Raw genomic sequence first — 8,806 nt, 5'->3', positions numbered from 1 at the left:
CGCATGTGCCTGGTGTGCCCCGTCTGGGGTTCCTTGAGGCGATGACAAGGCACTGGCCTTTGTCTTGCCCAGTTGCAACTCTCTCAAAGCAGGAAGGGACTGTGCGGAAGGTCTTCCTTGAGCGCACTGAAAACAGATGAGCAAGGTGCTCCCACGGGGGTGGGTGGGGGTGGTGGTGGTGGTGGCAAGATTACAGCTGGGACAAACAATAGATGTGCTGAAAGCCTGAGAGGAGGAGCTGGGGAGGAGTTACTGGGGAGGGGGGAGTTACTTAGGAGGAGTTACTTGGGGGGGAATTACTTGGGGGGAGAGTTACTTGAGGGGAAGTTAGCTAGGGAGGAGTTACTGGGGGGGAGTTACTTGGGAGGGGGAGTTACTTGGGGGGGTAGTTACTTGGGGGAGAGTTACTTGGGGGAGTTATTTGGGGGGGGGAATTACTTGGGGGGAGGAGTTCCTTGGGGGGAAGATTACTTGGGGGAATTGCTTGGGAGGAGTTACTTGGGGGAAATAATGGTTTTGAAAAGCCTCCCATGCCCAGGTCCGGATGCATGCTCAGAAAAGACTGTAGAAACCCCTAGGTGTTCCCCCCATTCAGGCTCACCACAAGCAGGAAGTAAAGACCAAGGCAGATTGGTAAACAGCCTGGCTTGGTGTTGCAGGAGCGCCCCAACCCAGACTAGTCTGCAAAGAACAGGAAAGTACTTTGTCTCCTTTCCTCTCTTCTCTCCTCTTTCCTTTCTCCCATTCTCCCCTCTTCCTCTTTCTCGCCTCTTCCGCCTTCCTCCTTCTCTTCCCTCCTCGTCCTTCTTGTCTTCTTCTTTCAGGCATTTAAGAAAGTTCTGTCCAACAATTAGCTGATTAGAAGCCAAAGGAACTGATGCTTCAGAGACCACACACAACAAGAAATACAGTCTTTAAAAAATATTTTAGGAAAGTCATGGGCATCCCAGAGGCAGGAGAGAAAAAGAGAAAGACTATTCAGAGAAACCATGGCTGAAAACTTACCAACTTTAATAACGGTCATCCATCTGTGCAAGCAGCTCAGCAAACTCCTAGCAGGATAACTGGAAGAGATCCACACCAGGACATTATAATTGAACTGTTGAAAAATAAAGACAAAGAGAACCTGTAAAGTAGCGAGAGAGAAGTGACTCATTACATACAAGGGGTCTCCAATCAGTAACAGCTGATTTTTCACCGGATATTGTGAAAACAGTGAATGACAGTTAAAGTACTGAACGAGGGGCACCTGGATGGCTTAGTCAGTTAAGCATCCAACTCATGATTTCGGCTCAGGTCATGATCTCATGGTTCATGAGTTCAAGCCCTGCATCAGGCTCTGTGCTGACGGCATGGAGCCTGCTTGGAATTCTCTCTCTCCCTTTCTCTCTGCCTCTCTCTCTCTCTCTCAAAATAAATAAACGTTAAAAAATTTGTTTCTAGAAAATAAAGTGCTGAATGAAAAAAAAAAAAAACCCTGTCAACCAAGAATTCTGTCTCTAGTAAAACTATCCATCAAAAATGAAAGAGAGGGGTGCCTGGGTGGCTCAGTTGGTTGGGCAGCTGACTTTGGCTCAGGTCATGATCTCAAAGTTTGTGAGTTTGAGCCCCACGTCAGGCTCCGTGCTGACAGCTCAGAGCCTGGAGCCTGATTCAGATTCTGTGTCTCCCATCTTTCTACCCCTCCCCTGCTCACGCTCTGTGTCTCTCTGTTTCTCAATAATACATGAACGTTAAAAAAAATTAAATAAAAAAAAAATGAAAGAGAAATAGAGATATTCCCAGATAAACAGAAGTTAAGAGACTCGGTGGCTGGCATACCTACCCTAGAAAAAAAAGAAAAAAAGAAAAAAAAAAGTACTGAAAGGAGTCCTTCAGGCTGAAATGAACACTAGCTAGCAACTCGAAGCCACATGGAAAATAGCACCGGAAAGACAACTACGTAAGTAAATATAAAAGCCGGTGTTCTTGTACTTTTAGTTTGCAACTCTTTTTCCCTCCTGTGTGATTTCAGAAACAAGAGCCTAAAGCAAGAATTGCAAAGGTATGATAATGGGAATGGAATATATCAAGATGTAATTGTGACAGTAACACTATAAAGGGGAAGAGAAGCAGCTGTACGGGAGCAGAGTTTTGTATCCTCTTGAAGCCAAGCTGGTATTAATTCAAACTGGATTGTCACAAGTTGAAGATATTAATTGTAATCTTAGGTAAATAGTAAGAAAATAACTGAATATAGACAGAACAGGAAATGTGGGAGTCAAAATGGTACACTGTAAAAAAAATCAATGAAATGCAAAAGAAAGTAGTAGTGAAAAAATTAAGGAAAAAAATAGGTGTAAGACATACCTTTGTTTTTTTAAGAGCTTATTTATTTATGTATTTTGAGAGAGACTGTGACAGCATGAGGGGGGAGGGGCAGAGAGGGAGACAGAATCCCAAGCAGACTCCCTGCTACCAGAGCAGAGCCCGGCGTGGGGCTCGGACTCACAAACCATGAGATCACGACCTGAGCCGAAATCAAGAGTCAGATGCTTAACCGTCGGACCCACCCAAGGGCCCCTTTTTTATTCTTTTTTTTTTTTTTTTTGGACAGAGAGAGAGAGACAGAGCATGAACGGGGGAGGGGCAGAGAGAGAGGGAGACACAGAATTGGAAACAGGCTCCAGGCTCCGAGCCATCAGCCCAGAGCCTGACGCGGGGCTCGAACCCACGGACCGCGAGATCGTGACCTGGCTGAAGTCGGACGCTTAACCGACTGCGCCACCCAGGCGCCCCTAAAGGTATGTCTTACACTGGGGCACCTGGGTGGCTCCGTCGGTTAAGCACCTGACTCTTGATTTCGGCTCAGGTCACGATCTCATGGTTTATCAGCTCAAGCCCCACGTCCAGCTCAGTGCTGACTGTGCAGAGCCTTCCTAGGATCCTCTCTCTCCCCATCTCTTTCTACCCCTCCCCTGCTTGCCCGTGAACTCTCTCTGAAACAAATAAGGTTAAAAAAGAAAGCAAATAATAAAATGGCAGGAGTTAGTTCTTTCTTATCAGTAATTACCTTAAAGATAAGTAGATTAAACCCTCCAAAGAAAAGGCAGACAGAGGAGAAAAGAGACTGACCCAGCTATATACTTTCTACAAGAGCATCAGACACAAAGATCCAAAGACACAAATAGGTGGAAATGAAAGAGTGGGGAAAAGAAATTCCATGTAAATCGTAATTAAAAGAGAGCTGGCATATTTATAGTACTATCAGACAAAATAGACTTTATGTCAAAAATTGTTATGAGAAACAAAGAAGGACGTTACTTGCTGATAAAAGGGTCAGTTTATTAAGAAGATACAATAATTATAAACACATACATACCAGGGCACCTGGCTGGCTCAGTGGGTGGAGCACGCGACTCTTGATCTCAGGGTTGTGGGTTCAAGCCCCATGTTGGGTGAAGAGAGTACTTAAAATTTTTTTTAAAAAATGTTTAAAAATAAAAATAAACATACATGTACCAAACTATAGAGCCCCAGAAAACATGAATCAAACACGGGCAGCATGAAGGGAGAAATAGACCCTTTTACGATAATAGCTGGTGACTTCAGTACTCCATTTTCAATATTGGTTGTAAGCAGACCTAACAGATGTATTTGGAACATTCCAGCAAACAACCGCAGAAGACACATTCTTTTCAAATGCATGCAATACATTCTCCAATATAGGCCCTATGTCAGGCCACAAAACAAGTCTCAATGAATCTTAAAAGATTGAAATCAGGGGCACCTGGGTGGCTCAGTCGGTTAAGTGTCTGACTTTGACTCAGGTCATGATCTCACGGTTTGTGAGTTCGAGCCCCGCGTCGGGCTCTGTGCTGAACAGCTCAGAGCCCGGAGCCTGCTTCGGATTCTGTGTCTCCCTCTCTCTCTGCCCCTCCCCGGCTCATGCTCTGTCTCTCTCTCAAAAATAAATAAAAACATTTAAAAAATTTTTTAAAGGTTGAAATCATGCAAATTATCTTCTCTGACCACAGTGGAATGAAGCTAGAAATCAGTGACACAAGGAAACCTGGAAAATTCTCAGCTACGTGGAATTTAAACAACACTTTTTCTTTTTAATTCCTTTTAGCATACAGCGTTCTCTTAGTTTCAGGTATACGATATGGTGACCCAACAATTCTATACGTTATTCAGTGCTCATCAGGATAAATGTATTCGTAATACCCTTCACCTGTTTCACCCACCCCCACCTCCCCTCTGGTAACCACCAGTTTGTTCTGTGTAGTTAAGAGTATATTTCTGGGTTTGTCTCTTTTTTTCTTTGTTCATTTATTTTGTTTCTTAAATGCCACATGTGAGTGAAATCATATGGTATTTGTCTTTCTTTGACTTATTTTGCTTAGCATTATACTCTCTAGCTCCATCCATGTCATTGCAAATGAAAAGATTTCACTCTTCTTAATGGCTGAGTGATCGTCCATTGTATATACATATGTCACCTCTTTTTTTTTTTTATGTATCTTTTAACATTTATTTATGTTTGAGAGAAAGAAACAGAGTGCGAGCAGGGGAGGGGCAGAGAGAGAGAGAGAGAGAGGGAGACACAGAATCCGAAGCAGGCTCCAGGCTCTGAGCAGTCAGCACAGAGCCCAAGGCGGGGCTTGAACCTGTGAACTGCGAGATCATGACCTGAGCCAAAGTCAGATGCTTAACCAACTGAGCCACCCAGGGGTCCCTATACCACTTCTTTATCCATTCATCCATCAGTGGACATTTGAGCTCTTTCCATAATTTTGCTATTGTAAATAGTGCTGCGATACACATTGGATTGGTGTTTTCCTATTCTTTGGGTAAATACCCAGCAGTGGAATTACTGAATCATATGCTAATTCCATTTTTAATTTTTTGAGGAACCTCTATACCGTTTTCCACAGTGGCCGCACCCGTTTGCATTCTCACCAACAGTGCACGAGGGTTCCCCTTTCTCCACATCCTCACCAACACCTGTTGTTTCTTGTGTTGTTGATTTTAGCAATTCTGACAGGTATGAGGTGATATGTCATCGTAGTTTTGATTTGCATTTCCCTCATGATCAGTGACGTTGAGCATCTTTTCGTGGATCTGTTGGCCATCTGTATGCCTTAAACCACACACTGTTGAACACCAATGAGTCAAAGAAGAAATCACAAGGGAAATTAAAACATACTTTCAGATGAATGGAAATGAAAACACAACAAAACAGTCCTCGGGGGCACCTGGGTGGCTCAGTCGTTCTAGCGTCGGACTTCAGCTCAGGTCATGATCTCGTGGTCCGTGAGTTTGAGCCCCACGTTGGGCTCTGTGCTGACAGCTCAGAGCCTGGAACCTGCTTCGCATTCTGTGTCTCATTCTCTCTCTGCCCCTCCCCAACTTGTGCTCTGTCTCTCAAAAATAAATAAATGTAAAAAAAAAAAAAATCAACAAAACAGTGCTCAGGGAAGTGTATAGATATAAGTGCCTACATTAAAAAAGAAGACAGATCTTAAATCAAAACTTCACTTTATACCTTAAGGAACTAGACAAAGGAGAGTAAGCTTAAGCCCAAAGCTAGGAAATAATAAAGATTATAGTGGAGATAAGTGGAATAGAGAATATAAAACAACAGAGAAAATCAACAAAACCAACAGTTAGTTTTATGACAAAATTGACAAACTACCTAGGTAAGGAAAAAAGGAAATAACGAAAATCGGAAATGAGGGACATCTGGGTGAGTCAGTTGGTTAAGCGTCCGACTCTTGATTGCGGCTCAGGGCATGACCTCACAGTTCGTGAGTTCGAGCCCTGCATCGAGCTCTACACTGGCAGTACAGAGCCTTCTTGGAATCCTCTCTCTCCCTGTCTGTCCTTCCCCTCATGCTCTCTCTCAAAATAAATAAACAGACATTTTTAAAAATTAAATAAAATCAGAAATGGAAGTGAGGACAAAACTCTGGATCTCACAGAAGTAAAAGTTTGTAAGACAATTCTATGCATAACCAAATGCCAACAAATTAGATAGCCTGAGTGCAACAAACAAAGTCATAGAAACAAACACCAAAACTGACTCAAGAAGAAATAGAAAATTTGACCAGTTCTATGTGCTACCCTAGGGACTCCCCCCAATGCAGTAGCTTTTCAAACTGTTTTCAGAGGCCCAAGGTCGCCACCCATCTGGGGTAAATGGGGTGGGGTGGGTCACTATATTGTATACCTGAAACTAAGAGAACGCTGTATGCTAAAGGGATTTTTTTTAAAAAAAGTGTTTAAATTCCACGTAGCACTCTATATAATAGCAATGAGCCATTGACAAGGAAATGGAAAGATTCCATTTACAATCGCATCAAAAAGAATAAAATACTTGAGAATAAGTTACACTAAGGGAGCACAAGACTTATGGCTGAGAACTGCAAAATATGCTTAATTCTTTAAGCTAGAATTAAAACCTAGGTAATTGGAAAGACCTCTCCCCGTCCATGGAAGACGTAGCACTGTCTACAGATTCAGTGCAATCCCTATCAGAACACCAATGAACACTTGTCAGAAATGGGAGAACAGACCCTAAAATTCGTATGGAATTGCAGGGGACGCTGAACAGCCAGTCAAAAGGGAGCCAAGGGCCATCTTGATGGGAGCGGGACCAGCCCCTTTCCTCCTGCCACCCAGGCAGGACTCCGTCAGAACCCACAGCTCCCTCCGGCTGCTGTCCTCCCTCCCAGCAGACCCAGCCTGGCGCTGCCCCTCACTCGGCCCCGAGTCCTGATGTCTCCACCTCACCCGATGGTGAGTCTGGGGGTTGCTGGGTCAAATGCTGTGCAGAACCCCTCACCCACCAAGAGAAAACAGATGAAAATAAGTAGGGCTGTGTGGTTCAATCAGGGGTTTGGGGGGATTTTTTCTTTGTGGGGAGGTTTTTGATTGCTGATTCAACCTCCTTGCTAGCCCTTTTCAGATTTTCTATTCTTGAGTCAGATTGGGTAGTTTGTTTCTAGCAATTGGTTCATTTCATTTGTATCGTCTAATTAGTTGGTGTGTAATTGTTCATAATGTTCTCTTCTAATTCTTTTTAAAAACTTCTGTAAGGCTAGTAGTTGTGTCCCCCATTTTCTTTTTTTAATATCTATCTATCTATAATTTATTTATTTTTACCTAATCTTTACGTTCCACACGGGACTTGAACTCGCAACCCCAAGGTTAAGAGTCACGTGCTCTACCAACCGAGCCAGCCAGGCACCCCTCCCTCATTTTCATTTCTGATTTTAGTTGTTTTTTTCTCTTCTCCGGGTCCCTGTATTGTGTCATCTCAGCATTCATCAGATGCTATTGTAAAGTCATTGTTAGAAAAATAAAACTAAAACATCTCCATGGCAGTAGGGACTAAGTCTGTCTTGTCAGTGTGTTATAACTACTAAACTTGACACCTAGTAGATCTTGGTAAACATTTCCTGTATTTCTTTCTGTTTAGAGCATGGAAAGGGTCTTCCTCCAGCCCTCATGGGAAGGCAAGCGTTAATCTTTTTTTTTTTTTTAATTTTTTAAAATGTTTATTTATTTTTTAAAAAGAGGGAGACAGAGCGGCAGAGAGAGGGAGACACAGAATCCAAAGCAGGCTCCAGGCTCTGAGCTGTCAGCACAGAACCCCATGGCGGGGCTCGAACCCACGAACGCGAGATCATGACCGGACCCGAGCTGAAGTCGGACGCTCAACCGAGCCACCCAGACGCCTCGACAAGGTGTTAGTCTTGAGGCTACTCTTTCCCGAACCCATGTCGCCACACTGCGTCTTCCACATGACCTTGGTAAAGCTCAGATACAGGGCTGACCGCAGTCCTCCCCTGGCTAAATCCCTCAGCAGCTCCCCAGTGCCTTTTCGAGGAAGGTCACCCTTCTTGGCTCGGTACACGAGGCCACGAATAGACTGTCTCCTCCCGCCCCAGCCAGCCTACACTTGGCAGGTCCCTCTGGCGTCCTGCTCTGTCTGACCTCTAACACCTGCTTGCCCTTCAGGTCTCCATTCTCTCTGGAGCCCTGGTGGGGTGCCTTGTGCATCCTCATAGCCTGTGTGTGGACGTTCCTCTAGAATGCAGACCGTGCATCCTGTGAAAGTCCCCCCGGCGGTAAGCGTCACATGGGCACGGTACATCTATTATCTGCCCTCTGTCTCCAGCTCTCTGCACGTCACTTGGCATTTGCTTTAAAATGTAGGTTTTATGCCTATTCAGGGGTGGTGAGGCCACTAGACCAGGAGACGATTGTCATGAAAAAGATACTTTGCTACTCACAGATGTCAAGAGGAGGGGGCACGACATCCTCACAGGGCCACAGGGGGAAGCACCGTGCGGTGCTTGGCCAGGAGGCAGAGGGAGTGAGGGGAAAACGTGGGTGAGAGCCTGTAGTCTGGTGTCCACGGGAGGGAATGGGTGAGGCAGCCCGTGCGGCTCAGGACTGGCTACTTTGCATAATTTCCGCAGGCTCCGGGGTACAGGGCTTGTCTCTTAGTGGTCTGACACCTGGCTCTGGGGTGATCAGGGCCGGGGACAGTGGCTCTGAGTCTGAGAGCCCCATAAAGGAGAGGGTCTGGGTGCGGGCTCCGGACTGACTGCTTTGCCTATGGAAGGTGCACTCACGAGTCATTTGCTCTCTCTAGGATCTGCCAGCCCCGGGAGGGGTACTCAGTCCTTCCGTGATCAGGTAGGCGCCAGCTGTCAAGACGTCCTAATACACAAGACATGCTTGGAGCACAGAGGATTTTCAGGGCAGTGAGGTACTCTGTATGATGCCATAATGATGGGTACAGGTCATCAAGCAT

The 8,806-nt window shown here is 45.1% G+C and overlaps 1 long non-coding RNA gene across 1 annotated transcript; it reads right to left on the bottom strand.

Annotated features, from left to right (window-relative positions):
• Window positions 1-753: 753 nt before the first annotated feature.
• LOC125928960 (uncharacterized) lies at window positions 754-8,709 on the bottom strand. Its single transcript, XR_007459778.1, has 3 exons — window positions 8,625-8,709; window positions 1,006-1,099; window positions 754-839 (listed from the first exon to the last, which is right to left on the bottom strand). It is a non-coding gene; the product is annotated as an uncharacterized LOC125928960 (long non-coding RNA).
• Between the last annotated feature and the right edge of the window lie 97 nt (window positions 8,710-8,806).

This window comes from Panthera uncia, chromosome A2, assembly GCF_023721935.1.
Source record: "Panthera uncia isolate 11264 chromosome A2, Puncia_PCG_1.0, whole genome shotgun sequence".
In the NCBI taxonomy this organism is placed as follows: Eukaryota; Metazoa; Chordata; class Mammalia; order Carnivora; family Felidae; genus Panthera; species Panthera uncia.
The sequence above is the reverse complement of the archived record's forward strand: the minus strand, read 5'-3'. Positions and strand labels throughout refer to the sequence as shown.